At 35.0% G+C, this 22,375-nt stretch overlaps 1 long non-coding RNA gene across 1 annotated transcript in view; it reads left to right on the top strand.

The window, feature by feature from the left end:
- The first annotated feature begins 571 nt into the window (after nucleotides 1-571).
- The window catches only part of LOC26528001, a 35,036-nt gene continuing 13,232 nt past the window's right edge, over nucleotides 572-22,375 (top strand). The window contains exons 1-2 of the long non-coding RNA XR_001449411.3: nucleotides 572-715; nucleotides 16,943-17,159. This is a non-coding gene — a long non-coding RNA (uncharacterized LOC26528001). The remainder of the gene's footprint in view (nucleotides 716-16,942; nucleotides 17,160-22,375) is intronic.

The following is a 22,375-nucleotide window of genomic DNA, read 5'->3' as shown; positions in this document are numbered from 1 at the left end:
CTGCTTTGTGCGTGTGTGTGTTACATACGTTTTGTCTAATAAACATCTGTACCAAACAATGCTAATGGTGTGAGCGGGAGAGAGTGCAGCTATTGAGAGCGTAAGAGTAATCTGCGCTCTGCTTGAATTGTGGTCGTATTACTGCGTATGCCGCGTTTCAATTAGGCGCGAGCAAACGGGCAAGATAATTGCATGTATGTATGTATGTGTGAATATGTGAATCTGAGCTTACTGCAGGTAAGACAATGCATTAGCGTATTCTGTGCATTAGCATATGTATTAGTGGCTGTGCGTGTGTGAAGTGCGAGTATAACAAATGAGAGCAGGAAGGGATAAATATGAGCTTATATGTCATAAGCATGAGAGCCAGAGCGTGAGAACTAGCTGCATTGGGTAATCTTGTGTTAGTGTTAGTGTGTATGCCGAAATATTTTTATGCATATAACAGATCCAGAGCGAGCGTTAGCAATGGCGTGAGCGGGAGTAGCTGTAGATAATGAGAGCGTGAGAACTAGCTAACTTGAGCTATGTTAACTCCATGCCAAATTCTGTGTTTTAGTCTGTGCGCGCCTGCTGTGCTGATCGGTTTACTCTTTGTGTGGGGATCTATAAATTACCCATGCTTGCATATACAATTAATATGACTTTGAAGTGTTCAAAAAATTAAGTTTATTAAATTAAAACAAAATAATATTAATAATAAATTACCTGCCAGGTAAGTTTAATGCATTTATTTACAATATTTATCAATTTAATATAAAACAATGATTTTTAAATGTTTATTTCTGTATACATATCTAAAGTATATATTATATTTAATCTAGTCACATATCTATAGATAAAGAATACTCAAATTAATATAGATGTATCATATTGTCGGTAAAAGTACTTAAGTAGAGATAATTATGCTTCACATGCGGCACTTTTATGTACATATATACACAACATATAAATTCCAGTAATGGTAGCATTCATTTATACTATATCTTGCTCCACATACAATCCTTAAGTATTTCTCAGTCATAAAAGTCACACTCTACGCAACGAGAGAGCGAGTGAGAGAGAGAGAGAGAGAGTGAGAATCACTTTGCTGCTGGCCAGCCATAAAAAAGGCGGCGATAACGTGCATTGATTATGCGGCGCCTGCTCGGCCCGTGATCAAATGCTCATTATAAACCACTAAAAGAAGAAGATGAGGGAGTGGAGAAGAAGAAGAAGTGGTAGTAGTGTTGGTAGAAAAAAAAATGCTTAATTACATAGCAAGTCTGGCAGGAAAAACGGGCGTAAAAGTTGTCAACGTAGTCGGAACATTTTCTTTCACCTTATTTGTTTTTTATGCAGCACTTAAAAACTTGATGACGAGCCATTGGCCGTTACAGTGGGACGTCGCGACGTCAGGCTAAACGTGTGTCTGGTCGGCGGTCGACCAAAGCGTTTTGCCGGCTGTTCGCTGCTTGGCATGTTGCATGTTGTGTTGGCCAACGTCTGGGTCATTTGGCTAGCTGTTTAAAGTACCATAAAAGCCACGCGGCAGCTCGGCTCCAGCTATGCGAGTTCCGCCAGTGTGCTCTTCTTCTACTCCTCATCATCCTGCTCCACCCCATTTGTCGCCAGTTGGCGGAAAAGTGTCACGCGATTCTCCAAACGGCCTTCGCATGCCCGTTGCCCATTTCTGACACGCCGTTTCGTTCTGTCATCCAATTAGGCAAAGAAGTTTCGCTTTCACTTTTTCGCCGGCCCATTCCCTAGAGCATTGCGCTATCTGGACAATTAGCTAACAAATCGCGAACATGATTTGAAGTATATAAATAAATTTAGATAATACTTTAATTATCTCATTGCGGCTAAAGGATGACATATTTTTAATAGATTTTTCAAGAAAGAGACATGTTGTATCCAGATTTTGGAGCTCAAATATGGGAATATTTGTATAGTTATACATTTATATTTATACTGCTTAAACTGTTATATTTGAAATAAAGGCTTTTTTTTATATGCTTATGCTTATGCTTATGCATTGTATTATATAAAGATGTATTATATAAAGATTTATTATAATCCATTATAAGAAAAAATCAATTACATTTTCTTGAAAATGAATGAATGATTAAAAAATAAACGACAGTAAATTAAAAAATAAATTGAATTTAAATTTATCGACCTAAATCAAAATTTATTAATCAAACATTTTATTTTAGTATATTATTAGTTTAAGTACCTAAATCTCATGTTTAAAAAAAATATATATTTTTAATATTTCTTAAAAATGTATAAAAATCACAATACATAAAAATTCACCAACCTTATTATTTTTACTTACAAAATCAATGTTTTTTATTAAACTATGAAAACAAATTATTATAGTTTTGTATAGCAGTTTAGCAATAAGTATTATTTATTATTATTATACTATTATACTATGTTTTTATACTATATTTTATATACATATTTAGTATTCAGTTTAACAATTCTATATTTATTTAGGTAAAAATACTAAATCATGAAATTTTCTTTATATATAATAGTTAGTTATATTTGAAATTAATGCTAGTATATAGCAAATACCCTGATCTTAGCTTCGACTTGGTTTAATATTGTACTTAATTTTTATTTACATATATAAATTATGAAAATTACTTAAGTTATACTATTGCAAACTTAGCTGATTAATTTTTTTTTTTTTTATCAAATTTATTACATTAAAATCGAATTTTAAGTTGAAGAAACTTTGCAAATTGTCAAATCTCTCTAGTTGAGCGACACTGTAACTTCTAAATTTACACTTCAACACTTTTATGCCGAACTCTTGAGCTTGAGTATTTAATTTCATTTAATATTTCATTTAAGAAGCATCTCTTCGCCTTATTCAATCCTCATAAAGCCCCAATTGTACTTCACGTTCAAAATGCAACTGACAGCCGCTGGCAATTGTTAGGCCTGTCGTTTGGTTAACAATAAGAGAAATATTTATTCACATCTACATATATCTATCTCGATGTCCATCTATCTATATTCTTATTGTTTCATATTCAAAAGTTTGTGAAGCCAAAGATTGAGGTAAGCCAGACTGGCGACCAAGTTAAAGACAAAGGCATTTGCCACACATTGTCCTGTGGCATGCCACAAGTTATGTCAATAGCTCGGCTCATGGGCCACAGGCCATAGGCCACAGACCACAGTCCCTGTGATGTGAAGAGTTCGGCACAGTTTGAGTTTTCTAGCCAATGCTTTCAAGCATGTTCAATTCATGTATGTATGCCATCTATGTATCTATGTATCTATGTGGCCATGTCAGCAGAACATTAACGCCAACAATAACAAATATGTCGGGCCATCGAAATTGAAGTGATGAAAGCGTCCTGCTGTTAGCAGGACGAGCAGCATGCAGCAGAAGCCGCAAACATTGACAACCATTGTTAACAGGAGGCGAATATTGTGCATGACAGCCTGGCTGTGTAAGGAAAGGGCGCCATTTGTGTTTGCCAGTCGAAACAATAAATCCACTCGAGTCGGCACTAAACAAGCACAAAAAAATCAACCCAAGTCAAGCCAAGACCAGCCAAGCCAAGCCAAACCAAGTCGAGTCAAGTCCTGTTCAGACTCAAACCAATCGGGCTAGCATCAAAGTGAAACTCTTGACAAGCCAAAAAGCGAAACGTTAAACAAAAAGAGTTTTGACGCCCAGGCAAGTTAAAGTGAGCAGTGTTGGGCAACGCACAAAAGTAACAAGGTAACAAACGCATGGGCTTCACCTCTGTTCTATTCATAGAGTCGACTGGAACTGATTGAATTGTTTTCACCTGACTTTCCTATAGCTGAAGAAAGATAAACTCTTCAATGCGTATGAATTGATTATGGATTGAGTTCAGTCGAGTTCCTTTTGGTTACCGTAAAACTGTGAACTATATATATGAACTTTGTTGAATTTACAAAGTGTTTCTAGTGTCGATAACTATCAAATCCATGCTTAGAACACTCAGTAATAAAATAACTAATTTGATTAAAAGTCTTGGGAAATAAAATTAAAAAATATATTGATAAATATCGATAGAAATTGGTCGGGTGCTTTAAAATTAAAATACATAATTTATTATCTAATATATATCGATATTAATTGGTTGATCGATAAAGAAATAAATTCATATATTTCATTTGACTTCGATTGAAAGCAACTTTTTGATTGTTTGATTAATAGATAATTAGCTGAAAGTAGAGGAATTATTGTTACGGCTTACAAATTATTTAAATACAAATTAGATCAAATATCGATATTAAAGTATCACATTTATATAGTTTTATAAACAAGGAAATTTATCTCTGATAGGTTATTAAGATTTATTTTGGTTTCGATATAAATGAAGGCATTGAATTTGATTCTGTCGTTGATCGTAATTATTAATATTATACATACAAATGCATATAATATTAATTTAAAAATTGTCTTAAACGATTTTCACTTCGATAATAGAGTAGAGATTCTTGAAGACTTTATTCATTAACTCAATTTGTTTTTGTTTTTTTTTGTTTTTTTTTTTTTTTTTTTTTTTTTTTTATATTTTATTTATAGTAAGTCTCTTTCTTTCAAATCCTTTAAATTCGCGTTCTTTGCGGTGTTTATTGTGTATTCATCTGAAGCAAATAAAAAGCACGAAGTGAAATAAAGGCATCTTATTATGGAAAATCTTGACTTTGTTGGTCGCTTCGTATTTCAGCTGTGCTTAACTTTTCCCAACTAATTTATTAAGCACTAATTGCGTTTGGCACTAGAGTCAATTAATCAATACCAGAATTCGAGTATATTTTGCACTTTGATTAATTGGCCCAAAGGAAAATGGAGAAAAGTGCATTCAAAACTGGACAAAGCTGTCCACAACTCGAATCAATCTTCGTTTTCCCTACTTTGACTTATCACGTTTCGTTATTCCAGTGCTTTTCCTACGCTCTCCCTCCTGTTCTTCATCGAAAAGCTCTCCAGTTCCAATGGGCTTCATTTGGATGTATATATACATATTATATATTATGATGCTGTTCCTTAACTGCAATTGGCGTGGGCCTAGCAATCACTGTCGCCTGCAAGTACTTTTCCATCTGTTATACCGTTTTCCTTTTTTTTTTCCAGTAGTATTAAGAGTACGACTATTGAAATGTGCTGATTGTTGGAGATGCTATACCCTGTTTTTTTTTGTTTTAATACTGTACTGCCGGAACATATAATTATTTTGAGTTATATTTTATATCGTATTTATTTAAAGGAAACGAGAATATATTCAGAATTAGAAGTGGAATTTGTTACTGTAATGTACTTATTGTCTATGACACTCTACTCTATATCTAATAGCCTATTTTTTATGCAATGATTCATTGAACTTTAAAATACTAATTTTTCGCTCATTCTATAATATGTAAAACTAGATTCTATGTATTTAACATAGATGTAGTTTATTGTCTGTTTAAATTACAATTAAATTCAATCTATCTTTATGATTTATATATTAATTAAAAACTAAAGTAATAGCCAAGTTTCAATAAGATCAAGTAATTGAAGATGCACAACTTTTTAAGTCATTAAAATACCTTCCTACGAGTTAGAGAGAAGAATCCGATATTTCATACAGATGTATGAATTCAGTTTTGAGACATGTAAAAAGTAGATGCACTTTTAGTGCATTATATATAGTGCTCTATCGCTTTCTTTTATACTTTTAAATAAGATTCCTACATAATACTCTATCATTACAGCGTATTGCTTAGTCGGTAAAGAGTTAAGCTAAATAATTTTGCATATTTTTTATGCATATTGAATAGATGCGAACAGTTCTGGCTATGTCATTTCCAAGACCATACATGCAGCTGCAGAAGCAACAACAACAACAACAACAACAGTAAACAGCTTTAAAGGTAGAAGTGTTCGAGTGGTTGCGTCGTATGTTGTCGTCTGGCTGCGGCACTTGAGACTGACATATAGAGAACATGTCTAGCTGCAAGTGCGTTTGCCAGCAGCTTGTTAGCCAGCCTGGCGCGTTAACTGAAAAACTGAGTGAGAGAGACAGAGACAAAGACTGTGATAGAGATGAATAAATGGAAGGAAAGATATACAGAGAGTGAGAGAGATAGAGAGAGGCAGAGCCTGCTCATTGTCACAGCCAATTTGGCGACTGATATTTGCCATTTAGTTCAATCAATTTGCCACAATTTCCGCTCTAGCTCTAGCTCTACCCTATTGAAAGCTAATGGCACAGCTCAATAGACCAAGCGCTGCCAGCGGCACGTAGGTCATTGATCAGATCTACGCGACAAACATAACAATGCCTGGCAGACGGAGTCCGGAGTCGCACGGAGTCGTCCGGAGTTCGCATTCCTATGCCAGAGACTTTTTGGGCACGTAGCCGTGAGATTTGTAACTTGTTGAGAGCGTTCCATGGCGCATGCCAGATTTTATACTTTATAAGCACATGTATATATACAATATATATAGATATATACACATCTATATATATATGACTCTGCTGGCCATGGCCTGGGTTGATTATTTTCCTCCTTTTTTTCAAGTCTTGAGTGCAAGCAACCTGCAGCATTCATGAGTTATGACTTAATGTGCCACATTTTTGGCCACCGCATCTTTCATTAAAATTCAAGTGTGTGTCGCCCCGTCGGCCCTCCCCCATTGGCGGAAATTACATAGTAAATTTACCACACAAAGTCTACGGAAGCTCCCAAATATTTTTACCCGCCTGGCAAGCAATTTAATTAAAAAATGAAAACGTGGCGACTGCAGCATGAAAATAGGAATACACCGGCAGACAATGCAGAGAAAAGGGTTGCGAATTGCAATTATATATAGATACATGTGTATGTTTATACATATGCATAGTTAATATGTATATCAACAGATTTCTTGACTCTATACTTTCATGTATTTAGTGACTAATTCAATGGCCTGGTTTATTATTGTGAATTAAATCATTTATTAATAATAATAAAAGTATAGTAGTACATATTTGATATTTAGTACATGGTATTTATTATTTTATGTTTACAAAATTTTTAAAAATTTGTTGTGGACAATTGGCGTAGACTGTAGAGTAAGAGAGACAAAAGTTTGTATTTGAGTTCAATATATTTTATTAAATAGTATTTGTTATTGTAAAATAGCCAAGTTTCAATAAGAAGATCAAGTATTTAACTGTCAGATCTGTCCATGCACTTTTTAAACGAGTTAAATATTTAATGTTCAGTGTTGATCTGTCTGGTTCTCTGAATCAATTAGTCTGAACCTAGTTTGATTTAATTATAAGATACTTTAAAGACTTGAATTTTTCTTGGTTTAACATTCCCACTCAAAGGCTTAAAATTAATTAAATAAAATAACTAAATAGAAAACAAAAATGAAAAACATTTTGAGTGCTGCTCAAACTAAAATAAAAGCGCAAATGCTCAACATTTTATGCACGCTCGTAAGTTACTATTGGCATGCAGTGAGTGTGTGTGGGTGTGTGTGTGTGCATGTCTAAGTTGTGTGTTGGTTTGAAATTATTCATAAAGTGTTCATGCCATAAACAAATCTCAATTGTGGTAACAAGGAATTGCAGGTTGCTAGTGCAACTTAGGCAATAGCAACAACAACAGTCTGCAAAGTATATCAGAAACACAGGCCGACATACACGCACACACACACACACACACACACAGCTGTCGCTACTTTTGCAGCTGTATCTGTATCTGTGCATCTGGGCAACCACAAATAAGCCCAAGAACCATCCAAATCAGCCGCATGCATTTTATGAAAACACAAAAACCCAACTTTCGAGTGTCCAATGCCTAGACTTACACACACACACACACACACACACACATAGGTACACACATATACATACAGATAGATTTGCTAGTAGTTGTCATGGCCCGGAAGACAGTGGCAAATGGTCAGGCAGAAATATGAAAATACAAAATGCGGGCTCATGTGGATGACTGAGTGGGTTTTTGGGGGCTGCATGGGTGGTTGAGTGGGTGCACATTTTGGATTTCTTTTTGGTGGGTGGTGGCTGGTGGTGTTGTTGCGGGGTTGAGCTGGGTTACCCATTTGGCACCTGGGGAAATCAAGCAGCTCTCTCATGCAGGCCTCGTTCTGCTCGGCTTTTGGTGTCGGCTCTGGTCTCTGTTGTTGCCACTTCAACTGTAACTGTAAATGAAATGAAAACGACCACAGACAAATAACAAAACATGACAACAAGTTTCGAATGTTTGTTTGTCTGTTTGTTTTGCACACTGAAAATGCAAGAAGGCGTTAGGCGTTTGTGGCATTAAGTATTTGAGGGGCGTGGCAATCGACTGAGAAAGCGAAAACAAGTCGAGCACTCATCCAGCTTGCCCATTTCATTATCGAGAAACATATGTGAGAGGCAGAGCATGAGCAAAATGCTTTCAAAGCATTTAAAAATCTTAAATTCAACCTTGTTGCCTTTCAGTTTTGATACTCTTATAAAATTGAGCAAATAAAAAATACATCTATAAGCAAGGTCAAGGTGAATGAGAAGAAGAAAGACAAATAAAGAGAGAAAGAGAAACCATTGATACAGATACGATTCTCGTTCTTATCAGATGTATCTGTATGAATATATATATGTGTATTCTAAGTAAATATAATTGAGCACTTAAAATTAAAACATTCTTATTACATTTCATTCTACTAAACTAATTTCAGAAAAAAATAAATTAATTCATTCACGAAATTAAATGAGACGTGAGATAAGAATTGAATGCTCGCATACATATACATATGTATATTCAATTCACAAATACAGAGATCTAATCCATCATCATTTCATTTGAAATACTTATACTGAATCACTCAAACCTCACTTCATATAAAATATATAAAATCAAATTTATGACTCAATTCGCTTGTGAGCCCTCATAACCTCTAATTAGGCATTATCAAACAAAGGTTAGAGTTAGCTGATTCTAGTATTATGCTCTTATCAGTGTCGTTGCTTTTGTCAGCAATAATTATTATCAAGAGCTGGTTCGCCTTCCCTTTGCGTGTGCTTGTACCCTGACTCTACTTAAAATGGGAAACCAGAGTGTAAATGGTTTCTCTTCTTGGAGAAGATTGTTGATGTGATATAGTTAATTTGGTTTTAGAAAAACATAACACCGATAAGCAAAACATTAAAATATTCTCTACTATTGACGACTTAGTTTTTGCAAAATAGTTTTAAGTAAGTATTAATATACACTTACATACATATTTGTGTATACATATATATATATACTTATATACACTTTGAGCTCGCTTTGGCCATTCTTTAGGTAATATCCATTTATGGCTATGAACTGTCATTGACGGCATCTCGACCGCAACTGCCAGAACGTGAAGCTTAAGGATCGCCTGGAGCACTTTCGCCTGGTCAGTTGGCTCTAGTGGTTTTGTTTGCTGTGGGTTATTTGTTTTGGCTTCGACGAGTGCATGCAAAGATGTGGATCGATTGGCTAGAAAATTGAAGCAGGGATAGTGACTTCAAAAGTTTGCAAACATTTAAAACAAAACCAGTTATTAATAGAGTACATTAAATATAAGAAACTTTTTTAAAAATGTATAAAATAAGAAGATAAAAAAAGATTAGAGATTAAAATGTCAAGAGATGAATTTGCTATAGAACCTTAAAAAAATATTACAAATTTGACAAATTAATAATTTAAATAATAAATATTCAGTTCAAAAATTACTGTTTGTTTTACAGCTTGGCTCAAATAATTTCAAAATATTATAAAAAGTAGGAACATAAAAATAATTAATATAGGAGTAATTGATCAAAAAAAAGTTAATGTTTAAAAGCTCTACGCAAAATAATAATTATAATAAATATAAATAAATAAAAATAATTATAATATATAATTAATTATAATATATAAAAAATATAATAAAGAACTATTAATAATACTGAAATGACTGCAAAACAAGAAAAACTTAGAAGGCTTCAAGCTAATTTTTTTGAGTTTTTTTATTTACAATCTGTCATATACTGAATAATAAGCAAATGTATTAACAATAACTAACAATGTGCCATACAAATTTTTCTTCACAGCATTTTAAATACTTTGCTTTTTTACCATACTAAATTTTCTTTAGAACATATAGCAATTTTAAAGCTTAAGTCATAAGTTTAGCTACACGTTTTGCTGCACTCGCCCACACACACTTGGCACTCAGTGTTGCTTATAAATAAATGCGTTAATCTATTGAGGCCATAACGACATCGTTGGCTCTAACAGCCGGCCCACTCTCTCTCTCTCTCTCGAATGCGCATTGACGCATAGTTAGAAATAAAAAAAAGAAAAAAAACGGAGGAGGAATACAAGAACAACAAACACGAGGCTGAGTTGTCGACAGCAAACAATCTGAATTTCTGCAGGAAAATGCAGACGAGCTTTTCCAACCAAGGAGTGGGCTCCACCTTCGAGTGGCGCCCCCGTAAGTAGCGCCCCAGCCGTATCCACAGCTTAGCCGCTTGACGGCTGCTGTTTGTATTAAATAAGCTTGGGGGTTCAGCTGCCAAAGCAGAGTAGAGCAGAGCAGAGCCACAGCTGAGCTGCTGAGCTGCTGCCGGGGGCGAGGCCAGAGGCGGGCGTCACTTCTAGCCGCAATTTATGTCGACTTCACTTCCGGTTTGCGGGAAATAACTCTTGTTGGCTATAAGCCGGACAGGGCCAAACAGGCAGCCAGTAGGGCTCAGCTGAGTGTGTTTGTGTGTGTGTGAGTGTGTGTGTGTGTGTGCGGGCATTTCTTGTCATCATTTTCCAGCCAGCTGCAAATTAACTTGCATAATTTAAGCGCTAGTCGGAAAATGTGGAGCCCAGTTCATCGGGCGCATTTAAACCATGATGAAAGCACAAGCATTCGTTGGGCCCTGCGGCCTTTGCCAACTCCTGCTAAATTATTTCGAGAGCCTAGCGCATAATAAATCAACACAAGCCCACTGGCTGGCTATCCAAAAAGTTGGGTCAATCAATAGACCCTCTGCTCCTCCGCTGGGGGGAATATGCTGAGCTGTGTGCTTGGGACTTATTAATCAATCTGTTTTCGAGCTAAATTTCATTTATTCACTTTTGTTTACCTTTGATATGTTATAATTATGTTAGTTGAAGTTCGAGTCCTAGCTTTTTAAACGAATTTCAAATGACCGTTGATTAATTTATTACCTTAAAATTTGTAGAACTTTGGCATGCATTGATTTCGAATTAGAAACTTAATATATTTGCATAAAATTTGTTGATCTATTATTGAAATATAGAAGAAAACCTCTGACATTTATTTGTTATATCCTAACATAATATTTTAATTGAAAATTCAATTTGATGGATGGTTTAATTTGTACACAGAAGTATTAATAAATATGTATGCTGGAAGCTGTTGGACTATTTCATTGACCCTGACTAAAATTACCAACGAAGTCATTTGTTAATTTAATTTAATTTCATGATTATTTATAGGAAATGGTTAATTTGTTGGGAGAAAAAAGACAAAACAATTATTCAACATGGAGACAGAGACAAAACATAGGGAGCGTAGCAGAATATTATATAGGTTTGGTATATAGGTTAGAGTTTAGCTTTAGCCAATTCCAGTATTATGCTCTTATCATTGTCGTTGCTTTTGTTAGCAATAATTATTATCAACAGCTAGTTTGTGTAGATATATGTGAAATATACAAATGTGTATTATATATATATTTTTTAAATTTAAATAATATTTTAAAATTTCGTAAGCATATATGTGTATGTGTATTCATTCACTTTGTCTATCTGTAGGAATGCAAAACATTTAGTTTTTGTCTTGAAATGTGAAATACTTATGTATACACTAGCGGTGACAACTGAAGATCGAATTTGTATCATTTGTGGGAGTTTCAGATCTTCATTTATACTAAAAATATTGCTTAGCCATATATATGGAGAAACTGGGAGCAGTCAAATCAGAATATCAATATCTTATTATAACACTAGTTTTTACCTATTAAGTATTCAAAAATGAACTTTTGAACTTTTTCCTCATTTGATGAGAATCTCTTCGGTTAATTCGAATTTTAAACTGAGCGTAGAAATTACCAGTTGATCTTCTGATAAGCTCTATCTACTATGCATAGTTGAAATTTGCATCATTCGATTCGTATTTTCGCCGTCGATTGCAGCTCTGAGCCATTGCGTCATTCGTGTCATTTGCTGGCGCCAACAATACTGGGCTAGAAGGAAAAAAAGAAGAAAAATAGAAAAACCAGTTCAAATCTGCGACATGCATAAATTGTGCGCAGTGGTTTGCTCTGTTCGGTTATACGCAGTAAATCTGCGAATTGTTAAGCTAAATTCAAAAGCCAACTGCGAAAGCCAATGACTGCCACTTGGCAACATATCAAGGAATAAGGATGCGACGGCGGCTCGTTGCCGCCATCACAATTTACGAGTGACAGAAATTGTCTCTCTGTGCCGCATTCCGCATGCCGCATACCGCAAGCCGCATGCACGAATCGTTCGTTGTCCTCTTTACAAATTCGGAGCAGGCAGCAGCTCAGCTTCAGTTACGCTTAATGACAAGACAAATTATGAAATTTTTAAGATGCTTAATTTTTGTTGGAGTTTTCTTTTTTTATTATTTGCTTTGTTTTATTCTTTTTTGGCAGCTATTCAACTTGTCGGAAGAAGAAGAAAAACATTGATTTTCGTTTGCTTGGCGCATTAAGTATTTAGCTGGAGTCTCTTCTCGATTGCAATTAGAGTGTGCGAATGCATAATGGAAATGCTCAGCACAAAGCCAGTTGCCAGGCTGATCAATGGGTTTGGCAGATTGAAAATTGGGACGATTGTGAATTGGCTGGGTCGATGGAAATGTAGGATACATTTTCAATTGAAAATTTTAAAAGACAGAGTCCAGTTTATGCACTAAAGCTGCCAAAAATTGGAATCAGAATACAAAAAGTTGCAAAAAAAAAAAAAAGGAAAAATAGTTTTGGTAAAGTTGCCAAATGAAAACCATTTTATTATATAATTTTCTTATCTTTTTTTTTTTTTTTTTTTTTGTATATATGACATTTTTTATCCATTGCTTTACATACATATACATACGTAAATATAAATTCTTAACTATCAATGTAGAATTTAATTTGTTTAGTTGTTTTTATGTATAATATACATTGTATGTTATTTTCTTATATTAATATCATATTTTTATATTTTATATTAATCTAAAATTCCGTTGTTTTACATTGAATTAAACATTAAAAGAATTTATAAAGTAACTTTCATATTGCTAGCAATTCTTGAAATTCTTATGATGAATTCCTCAAAACTTTCAATTCAGACTCAAATCATAAGTGCGAGTATTATATAGCAATCATCTATCATTGTGAATGCGTCAATGGAGCTTTATAAGTCAATTCCTGTAGCTCTCCAAAGTTCAAGAGTTCGCATGCAAATCTTCAAAGAATTGAATTTCCTTATTAAGAGTTTTGCGCTTTGACTTTGATTGTGATGCGGACTTTACAACTTTAACTTGAAATTAGTTGCTCCTCTCTGTCTCTCTGGCTCTCTCACTCGCTCTCTATTCTTTTAGTTGTCATCTTCAGAGGGGACTTTGGACAAAATTTGCATAATTTATTGAGCAAATCAGACGAACAATACAGGAAATGGCAACTAATTGAATAACAGACACAACTTCTCTCTCTCTCTCTTTCTCCTTCTCTCTTTGTCTGTCTGCTCGTCTGTATGTCTGTATGTCTGCTTCATTATGCTCTTATTAAGCATATTTCAAACTATATTATGCTCGTCTGCTTTGCTTTCGTTTAGCGGCTGTTTTGCTATCGACTGTGGACTTTAGCTAAGTTGGCGTGAAATAATAAAGCCAATGAAACACACATTAGCCGCGATACATTTGGCGCTTAACGGTGCTTAGCATCGTGCAAATACGAATGCACACACACACACACGGACGTACACACGCACACGTGTATACCTTGTTGCTGTTGGCAGACTTTTTGACTTTGGCTTATTTTACCGCATGCGGTGTTTTAAATGTTTTAACCGACTGTCATGCCTCCTTCCCTCTCTCTGTCTATCACTCTTTTTCCCTCACTCTCTCTCTCTCTCTCTTTTTCTCCGTAAGCCGTTCAATTGAAAAGCTAATCCACTTATTGCCGACAGTAGCTCAAAAGTAGTACAAAATGTCAGCATCTTAAAGCGCAGTCAGACTAACGAAACGTCAGCTGGGGCGTATGCGCAATGTGTGAATTAAATTGCCAGAGCCAGAGCATAGCACATTCGATTGAAAATCACAGGGTTGATAAAAAGAGGACACGTAAAAAATGCTAGAGAACTATGCAATCAGCGGAGGAGGGAGTGCCAACATTTTTGTGGCTTTTGAGCGAAAAAAAAAGAAGTAGGAAAAGAAGAGGAAGCAAAGTGTATGTAAAGGATTGCAATTTTTTGGATGCCAGCTTTTTACATTTGTTGATAAATGGGCTCTGTGTGTGTGTGTGTGTGTGTGTGTGTGTATATATACATATGTGTGTGTGTGTTTGTGTTCGTTATGTGCGAGGGTCGCGTGAAGTCAAATTAATTACACTAATTGACTTTGAAGCTAACCAACCAAAAGCGCGGCACACACACACACACACATACACACACACACCCACAGAGAAACCCACACACATGCCAAAACACATTTGTCATACAAAAAAAAAAAAAAAAAAAAAATGAAAAGAATATCAAAAAAACCAAAATACTCTCAGAGATTTGTCAGAAGAATTTCAGGAAAATAGTATAATTTTGGGTTTTAATTAATCATTCGTTGACGTATGACAGAATGAGAGAGAGAGAGAGAGGAGACTTCATACATTTAACTAAATATGCTTTGTAAACATTATTTCAATTAAATGAAAACTAAATGTAGCAGTATTAAAGAATTTCATTATTATCTCCTCAGCTTTATTTCCCTATGCTTTTCTATTAATATATTCTCCAGTTGCCTAATTTTATGTTGAGTTTTAGTTTTTATGTTTTTGCATTGCTATTATTAAGAGCATTTTTGGAGATCAGCAAATCGTCTTTAATCAAGCAATAAATCTCTATGCGCTAAGTGAATCGAGCTGATTCTCTAGCAAGTTGTCAATCGCTTCGAGGCTCAATATTTTTTTGTGAATTGTCATACCTTTGATTTAAAGCAAAAAATATTGAAAATATTGCACAAATCACTTTCAAAGGATGAACATGCCGAATTGTCTGGTATCTCTCATTATCCCTGGTAGTAATCGATATTCTCTGAATAGAGAATTAGCATATCACACGTAATAAATATATTTGAAATAATAAGATGGAACTCTCTTGGGACTGAATTCTCTTGAATCACATACTGTATAATAAAGCATGAGTTCAGCTTAAGTCGGATATATGTACATAGAATTCTTTATTTATCAGTGTCTCTATAATGTTTATGTAAATAAATGTGTTTTTGAGACAGACAGTAGTTATATACTGGTATATACATATAAATACATATCTACGGCTTATAGATATACATATATATGTACATACATATTCACTGCTATAGCCATTCAATTTGAGTGTTCAGTTCCACACGATTTTCCCCAGATAATTTTCAATTAGTTGCTGGAAATGCATTCACGTCAGATTGTCGTACGACTCGCGTCGCCCCACTCAGTGCGTGATATGTCCATCGATTGCAATAGCTGGATGGCACTGGCATTTATATGGCATAATCATATTCATATGTGTGACAGGCGCATTAATTACTTCGCTGTTGGCCTGCGGGGAAATCAGCAGCGATATTTTTGCACATGGCTTACCAAAAAAAAAAAAAAAAAAAAATAATGGAAAAAGAAAAGCAAAATAAAATTACATATTCACATGCATAGCTATATATTTACATATACATGCGCACTTCCTTAAATGAAGTATACGCCGCGTGGCGTGTTGCCGAAAGATGAAGCAAATTAATGTCAATGTTAATTGCATGATTGAATCGTCATGCTGATAGGTTGCTTCACAGCTTGCTGCTTGCAGGACTCAGTTCGCAGCACTGCCTCTGCCCAGTTTTCAGCCGCCATCTGTTATGGCATGAAGTGGCCATACATCCGTTTTTTTTTTCTCATTCATCGATGAGCTTCGTGGTGCATCCGACAACAGGCCCAGGGATTCACTCGAAAGCTCTCTCACGGATGTTCAGCTGCTGATGTCCTTGGCAGATTGTTGACGGCATTTGGGGACACATTTCGCCGTTGATTCCGATTAAATATCGTTCCGTAGGCTCAGTAAAAATTGTCGCTTATTAAATCGGAGCGATTGGAAGGCCTTTTAAATGGAGCTCTCCTTATCATTCATTATGCATACTTTGTGCTGTTTAAGACGAGTTCCTTTATGGTTACCCTGAAAGGCTTTCAAATTATACGGTAAAAATTACTTGTATAAAATTTTATAAATTTATTTTAATAATGTATTTGTTTTTAGAGGTAATTTGATCAAATATTTAAAGGAATATTATATTTTTATTAATATGAAATAATAAAACCATTTTATACAAATTATTAAATTTAATGAAAATTTAATTTTTAACGAAAATTCAAGTTCTAAATTTTGGTTAAATATTCCTCTTTCTATTTTCTTGTATATGTAAAATATAAAAATATTTAAATGGAATATTTAAGGTTTTGTTAATATGAAATAATTAAACCATTTTATACAAATTATTATTATGTATATATATTATTTTATTTTAATTATATTATATTATTTTATTATTATATTTATTTGTTACATTATTATTTCATAAAAATATAAATGAAATGATTTGAATACACTTTTAAGACTTTAAAATACAATATTTGATATCTATTCCAATTACTAAATAGCTATTATCCCATTCACTCGTCCGTTTCAGATTGATAGTTGAGCATCTCTGCTTTGGAAATGGCTCACGTAAATACCGCAAAACTTGAGCCTGAAGGATTGAGTGCAGCAGCAGGGCAAAGTGCTGAAAAGAGCCACATTATACGGTCAATTGGGAACTGATTGAGTTTGTCCTTGAGCTGGCGATGCGAGAGCAGTCCGTCAGAGACTTGACCAGATGCAGATGGCTGACAGCGAGCTAAAAGCAGGTACAAATTCAATTCAACTCTCTTACCAAATTTAATGCAAAATCACTAAAAAGAAGTGCAAGTTGGCAGAAGTAGCGTTAAACGCAGCTCTTAAGATATGCACTTGCAAGGTATATGTATATGTGTGTGTCTGTCTTAGTGTTTGGGTATTTCGAGTCGCATAAATAAGTAATTAGCACATAGTGCAGGCGACATTATACAAACGCTGCTGCTTCTGCAGTTCATGTTTAATGGCTGCTTAAAGTGCAATTTAGTTTTCAAGTTCTTTGTTCTCACATAATGATGCGGGGCTCGTGTGCCTTACCCACACAGACACAGACACGCAAACACATAGCTCATAACCGTCTTGTTTACACTGCATCACATCAAGTGACAGGAGCAGCGACCTTCTACAAGAGAGAGCGAGAGAGCGAGAGAGAGAGAAATGGAAAAAAAGTAAAGTGAAATAATAAGAGAAAAGGAAACAAGCAGTCGATTATATTTGCTTGGCTTTCTTTTCCGCCCCGTTTGGCTTGGCTGCTTGGCGTACGTGTCCTGGCTACCAAATGGAAGTCCGGGCTGCCTTTTAGGCGTGAAATAAGCTACTTAGTTGAGGGCAAAGAAAAAAAAAACAAGTAAGAAAGCTCTAGTCGAGACTGCTCGACTACGAGATCCCCTGAACCCTTGGAGCAATAGATATTTCAATACTTTTTCGCGACTTTCAGCTTACACAAGAAACACGCACACACACACACACACACGCACGTACGCACACACAGGTAAACATACACACACACGCATATAGACACACAAACACACACACACGCATACAGACACAAACGCATACACACACACATACACACACACATACACATACAAGCAACCACGCATAAACACGCATGGGCTGCAGTGTGCGCTTACTATGAGAACTTAATTGTTTAATAACTTTTTTTATGGACGTACGATCTTCATGAAACTTTTAGATAATGATTATAACATGAATATGCATGTACTTGCCAAAGCACAAGTCTCTAGTATTTGAAATACGCTTTTTACAAAAGTGAGGGTGAGGGGGTGAATTTAGAGGTGGGGGGTAAATTTTAACAAAAACCGAAATTGTATAAATTGCATATAAGCATACATTAAAAATTTGGAGACTCTAGCAATAAAGGTGTAGAAGATATAATTTTATAACTGGGTTTCGATAAGGTTTTTTATCGATAAAAAAAGATCGGGATGAGTTATCGATTTTTAATGATAAACTTGATATGCGCGCTGTAATTACGGACATTTTAAAAAAAATTTGAAGTCTCTAGCTCTTATATCTTCTGAAATCGACGCGTTCATACATACGGACAGACGGACAGACGGACAGACGGACAGACGGACAGACAGACGGACAGGGCCAAATCAACTCAGCTCGTCACCCTGATCAAGAATATATATACTTTGTGGGGTCTGCCACGCCTCCTTCTCCCTGTTACATACATTTCAACAAAACCATTATACCCTGATTTCCCATTGAAAATGGGTTCAGGGTATAAAAAGGAAAAGCAGCAGAAGAACAACACGAACGCATGCCACTGGCAATATGTTAATAACAAAAGAAATTATCAATTACCTGGCAGCGACAGCAACAGACATTTTCGGTCAGTTCAGCGTACGTCCAAAATGTATACGAATATTTATGCCCGACTGCTTGGGGATTAGCTCGACACCGTTGAGTGGATCAAATGAATGGCCACAACAACACATACGTATGTACATATATGCCTTTAGTTAGTTGCTTTTGCTATAAATAGTTGGTCAAGAATATTGCTGTGACAAAAAACTATAGAAAACAGTTGCTAAAAATATTTTTATGGTCTTTAAAAATGATATATGAGTGGAGATTTTTGAAAGTTATATATATTTTATGTTGATAGGAATTACTTATTTTTGTCAAAAAATGATATACTTTGTCTTCTTGATTATTCTACTTTTTATTTATTTATTATTATTTTTTTTTTTTGCATTGGCATATGTTGAATTAAAAAATACTTAAATTTAAAAATGCATCTTAATTATTATAATATATATTTTGAAAGTTTGCCATGCCCTATATTCTCTCTTACTCTCTGTGTCCTTCCTTCACCTTTTTCTCACTATCTATTACTCTATCTCTTTCTCTCTCTTTCTCTGTATTTATCTCCTCTGACTCTTTCTCTGTATTTCCTCCTCTCTCTCATTTCCTCAAATTTTATTCTCTCTCAATTTCTTTTCCCCTCCCTCTCTCTCTTTTTCACTATACAGATCTCTCCTGTTAGCCGTAAGTCCATCAGTAAGCGCAAAGTTTGTGACAGTAAAATCCACACAGCCGCACTTGTTGAAAGTTAAGTGCGGCCGCAATAATTGGCCATTAGCCCACATATAGAATGCGGCCTGCAAGCCATGTTTGCAGCACTAAATGACAGCTTGGTCGTTCGCCAAGAGTGGCAACTGTTTGTCACAGCCACAACGCTAATTGCCTCAAAGCTCTGATGATAAAAAACAATCAAAGACAAAGCAATGGACTGTATCATAGAGTGTCGCAGTCCCGGATGCTTCGTCTTTGCTCACATGTCTGTCATGTTATTTAGATTCATGAATTTATAATGCAATTTGCTAGATAACGCTTTTTGTTTCGTTTACTGATTTTTTTGTTTTTCATTTGGGCTTACGGAATAAATTATTAAATATTTGACAAGTCAACTCGTCGCAGTTATTCAAATAGAAATATTTCCAGACAAAGTCAGCGTGAAAGCTAAGAAATGTGTTATGGTGGTTTAAGTTATTGAATTGGCTAATAAGAGCAAAATTATTAATAATGTAACTTTTAGCTAGAGATTCTTAAAGAAAAGAAAAAACACTGTTATTAAGATCTAGATAAGTTTTAAATTTGCTGTTGGTTTTTGGCGTTTGGCTTAAATGAAAAGTAAACAGAGAAACAATTGCCCTTTAACTGGCTGCCCATACACACCCTCACATACTATATACCCTCACTTAGTATATACCTGCACATATGCACACATACACATAGACATAACTGGGCATATACGCACACTTTCATGTGCAGCATTTATCGCAAAAGGTGTGAAAATTGATACCTCTCTCTCTCTCTCTCTCACTCTCACTCTCTCTCACTTTTATCTTCATTGTAATGTCCGCTCTCTTCCTCTCTCTCTCACACACACACGTTTCTTTACTCTTCATTGCAATGTAGTGCTCGCTGCATCTCTCTCTCTCTCTCTTTCTCTTTCCTTCTTATACTTTACATTCTCGTGCCTCTCGCTCCATCTCACTTTCTATCTGTCTGTTTATCTGCATATCAGACGCCGCCACAGGCAACATTTTGCAATTCAGTAAAAGTGTCAAAAGAAAATTTTCATAATTTTTTTGAATGCAACTGACAGCCAACTGATGATGATGATGATGATGCTGCTGATAATGATGATGTTGTTGTCTGCTGTTTTCTATTTAGTTAGCTTTTTTGGTCCGCAATTCAATTTGTTTCATACATTATTGCATTCAAACAAAACAAGTTGATCAGGCTCAAGTTTATATATATATATATATATTATATGCATATATCCTTATATACATGTATACGTATATATTTGGAGAAAAGTTCAGTGATGCCAAACTTTATCACTAAATGCCAAGAATTTGTTATTCACTTGTTTGGCTTTTTTCGCGCAAATTGTTGTCAAGCTGAAGTCGCGTTTTGATGCCAACCTGCCGGCTATTAGACATACTCTAACAGAGATTTTCATATATATGCTGACGTAGCCAATTGGCTAAATCGTAAACAGCTTAAAAATGGATCATTTTAAGCTTGTCCAACTTTATTAGTTTTATTTATTTATTTATTTGTTTTTTAAATCCCGGCTTATGAGTTTTACAATATAAGTATAAACAGCTTTGATTAGGTTATTATTACAAAAAAAAATTTATTTTTATTATTTATAGATTGTTATTTATAGATTGTATGAGGACAGGAAACAGTCGGGAATACAGATAAATATTATTAGGCGACAGATCTGAACATTACAAATACGAATTCGAAGTTCGATTCTTTCAATTTTACAATTGTTTGCATTCATTTATGACAGGATACTCGTATATTGGTTTTATAAAAGAGATCTTAAATTTTCTTCACGAAATTTTCTGGTTTATTGGACATCGCATAGATGATGATTTTTGTTAGAGTATTGAGTATTCAAGTTTTGTCATTGTTCAGCTGATTTCTTCTTCTATGCCCGCAATCAACTTTAATGACTCACATGTGGCGGCGACAATAATAACAACAATAACAACAACAACGACGACGAAAATGAGAATGAGAACGAGAACAACACACCTCGCTGATGGCCTTCAATAAAGCTTATAAATCAAAGCAAGAATTCCCGCTGCCCGCCGCATCCTGCGCCGCCGTCATATTGATTGCTTCCTTTAGACACATGTAAAAAAGTTGTTGGGATAATTTCGGCAGATTTGTTTGTAGGCGTCTGTCCCATGTCGTGTTGTTGTCCTCGCTGTTGCCTCCGAGCTGCGTCGCCTTAAATATATATATATATATATATATATATATATATATGTATTTCATTTTTTTCTTCATTTTATTTTTGTCTTGAAAAACAAAAAATAAATAAAAAACTATAGGCCTTGGCTACTTTAACTGGCATAACTGGAAAATATGTTAAGTTTTGTATAGTTAAAAAATATATAGATTCGTAAGAATTCTCTTATAAGTTTAAGTGATGTAAATCTTAATCGTCATTGCATTTCGCTTGAAAAGAACTTTCAATTTAAAAGGCGTTAAGTTATACTTTAAGCTCAGCTTAAAGCAAACTCCAATGCGAATCATTTGCGCAAAAATGACGAACAATAATTCAAGTGACTTCCGTGCAAATCAGACGCACAGCAATCGTCAGTGGCAGTCCCCAGCAGTCCTGGCTTCCTTTAGCTATTCCCAGGACGGCAGCATATGAAATATTTGCTTGGTCGCGTGTGTGTGCTCGCTCGTCTGTGCTCCCAGGAATTTTCACTTTCCCCTGCAGTCAACTTCGATTCAGCTGGCGACCCGTAACACCAGGGCGTGCGCCACTTCTCTTCAACCAGCTTTTTTCTACTGCATTCCGGGCATTCGCATTTCTCCTGGCCAGACAAGGGCATGACAAAAAAAAAAAAAAAAAAAAAAAAAAAAAAAAAAAAAAAAA

The sequence above is a fragment of the Drosophila mojavensis genome, unplaced genomic scaffold (assembly GCF_018153725.1).
Source record: "Drosophila mojavensis isolate 15081-1352.22 unplaced genomic scaffold, ASM1815372v1 contig_36, whole genome shotgun sequence".
Lineage (NCBI taxonomy): Eukaryota > Metazoa > Arthropoda > Insecta > Diptera > Drosophilidae > Drosophila > Drosophila mojavensis.
This window is presented reverse-complemented; position numbering and strand designations above follow the sequence as displayed.